A 3,076-nucleotide genomic window follows, 5' to 3' on the forward strand; every position below is an offset into this window, starting at 1 on the left:
GAGATCAAATGCTCTGATTGGCCAGGACTGGGCCAGGCTTATTCTGAACCATAAGGGCTTAGCGTGTAAGAGGTTACTGGGCAGGTGAAATACTTGTCATCAAGTCCACAGCTCCATCAGAAAGCCTTTGGCCTTTTGCCCCAACCTCCTGGTGGTTATGGTTCTTCAGTGAAGTGTCACCTCTAAGACTCCTTGACACTGGAAGTCAACTCAGCAGGAATGAGACTCACCCAGACTTTTGTCAACAAATGCAGCAGTGCTCAGCCTTATCCACATCCCCTTATGCACGTGACTGGGGGCATGAAACTCCAGCCTGCTGCCCTCTGGGGCTTCCCTCCTGGGCTCACCCCTGCACCCAAAAAACAGTCAGGAGACAGCTGAACCCACTCATTGACAGACCAGGAAAAGAGTGGGTGCTGGGGGCGGTGCTTCCTGGAAGAATTCTCCCTGGGGGCTGGTTATTTTGTTCAAGGGAGAAACGGGAGGGGAGGGGAGCTCAATTTTACAAAGCAAGTTAGCAGCAAAACTAGCACTAACCCCAGAGATCTTGGCCTCCAGTCTGGCCCCAGACTGAGGAGAGAAAGACTGAGTTCTAGAGAGAATTTATTATGCACTTACAGGAGTCCTCCCTTTTCTGTGGGGTATATGTTCCAAGACCCCCAGTGGATACCTGGAACCCTGGATAGTACTGAACCCTACATATACAATGTTTTTTCCTATGCATTCATACTTACGACAAGCTTTCACTTATAAATGAAGCATAGTAAGAGAATATCTCAATTGCCAGCATCACTACTCTTGTGCTTTGGGGCCATTATTAAGTAAAATAAGGGTTAGTTGAACATAAGCACTGTGATAACCTCCACAGTTGATCTGATAACGGAGGCTGCTACTAAGTGACTAACAGGCAGGTAGTGTATAAGCAAGGATACACTGGACCAGGGGATGATTTACGTCTCAGGCTCCAGATTTCATCAAGCTACTCAGAACAATTTAAAATCCATAAATTTTTATTTCTGGAATTTTCCACTTAATATTTTTGGACTGCGGTTGACCACGGGGTAACTGAAACCACAGATAAGAGGAGGGGGAGATTTACTATATTTGTCCAGCTGGCCTCAAACCAGGCCAGTGCCGAGCCTAAGATACACATGGGGAGATCCCAGCCTGCTTCTTCCTTGCTGGGTAGCGTGGGGCAAATAAATAACCACTGTGTTCTGTGTACTTTACAGTGAAATGGGGATCACGATAGCCTCCCCTTCACGGGATTCTCCTGCAGAATTAACTGACAAGTTGTAAACTGTGACATTTGGGTCAAGTCACTTTATCTCTCTGTGCCTCAGTCTCCTTATCACATAGGTGCTGCGGGGATTACTCGAGATAGGGCACCTGGATCAGTTCCTGGCACATAGTAAGTACTAAACACATTTATTAATAGTATTATTACCAAGACGTGAATGCCAGTAATAAGAGTAATGCCAATAAGAGTCTCCACTACTTAAGATCTTGCCCTTCTGGGAAGGAAAGCTCAGGTGTGTGGCAGGTGGAAAGGGAAGGCAAGTCTCGGGCGTCCTCTTGGTAGGGGAAGAAGCGCACAAGCAGCTGCCCCCAGCTGATTAGCTCGCGTTCAGAGGAACTGGAACAGAGGGATTTCAGACGTTCGGGCATCCCCTCTCTCGGCCTCCTGCTTCCCGCCCTCACCCTGCACGCTGGGCGGCCTCACCAGCTCCCCCACGGCAGCCCAAGGAATGTGAAGAGGTAGGTGGGGGTAGGGAGGAGCGGGAGCCGCCCGGGAGGGACAAAGGGGCCGAGTCAGAGCGAGAGACACAAAGACGCGAGGAGGCTGGGAAGATAGAACTGGGACAAGGACACGGGGAGGGACCAGCCGAGTCTGGAGGCCGGACCCTAGCCCAGCCCCGCAGGGCCAGCGGAGCGCGGGGTCCGGTCTGTGCTGCCCCCTGGCGGGCGGCCGCGGTAAAGAGACGATGCGGACCAGATGCAGGAGAGGACTGGGGGATGCAAGGAGGGTGAGAGGTCAAGAGAGACGCAGAGAGAAACAAGAGACACTGAAAGAGACACAGAAACAAACAGAGAGACAGGCACAGACACACAAAGAGAGAGGCTCACAGATAGAAACACACAGAGACATACAGAGGCAGAGAGAGACGCAGAGACAGAGACAAAGAATGGAGACAAATGACACAGAAACAGCAATAGAAAGACACCAGAGAGATCAGAAACAAAGCGACGCCGAAATGCGGAGGCTGAAAGACCCAGAGTTAGAGAAACACAGAGACAGAGGAGAAGCAAAGATAATGAGACACAAAGACAGAGAAACTAAAAGGGACAGATATATCTGAAAAGAAACGAAGCGGCAACTCCCAGTGTCCCGAGGCAGAAATTAGAAAGAAACCAGGGTACGCTGAAATCTTGCACAGACCGGAGAGACAAAGCGGGCGCGGGGCGAGAACTGGGGAAGTTGCTAGGCAGGGAAGGGGATGCGAGGAGGGTGTCTCAGCATGGGGGCGGGGCTCCAGAGGGGAGGGCCTATGAGAACCCATGTGCCTCACGCAGGTGCGACGAGGCGGCTTCGACTATCGTAGAGCCGGGCAGAGGCCGGGCAGAGGCCAGGCCGTACCGGGCTCCTGGGAGGAGGGGCAGACTACGGGGAGAGCAGGTGGGCGGGGCTATCTCGAACGGCGGGGGTGGAAACGGCCGGAAGTCGTGAATAAGGCTCAATAAGAGTACCTCATTAGACGGGGGCGAGGCGCGAAGGCAACCGCGAGTGTAAGAGGGCGTGGCTATAACACAAAGGGGGCGGGGTTTGAACACCAGGAGAGGGCAAAGATAGAATTCTGGGGGATGGGGGCGGCGATCAAAGAATCCTGGGAGTGGCGAACATAGGATCCTGGCAGCAGGTGTAGAATCCTGGGAAAGGCAGGGAGAGGAATGCGGGGGTGGTGGTGCAGGGCGGGGCTGGCGGAGAATCCTGGGGCGTGGAATCCCCGGAGAGGGCGGAGTCAGAACGGCATGAGGGGGCGTGGCCGGATCGGCTCCGCTCTTGGGGGGAGGAAAG

The sequence above is a fragment of the Camelus dromedarius genome, chromosome 9, assembly GCF_036321535.1.
Source record: "Camelus dromedarius isolate mCamDro1 chromosome 9, mCamDro1.pat, whole genome shotgun sequence".
NCBI classification, from domain to species: domain Eukaryota; kingdom Metazoa; phylum Chordata; class Mammalia; order Artiodactyla; family Camelidae; genus Camelus; species Camelus dromedarius.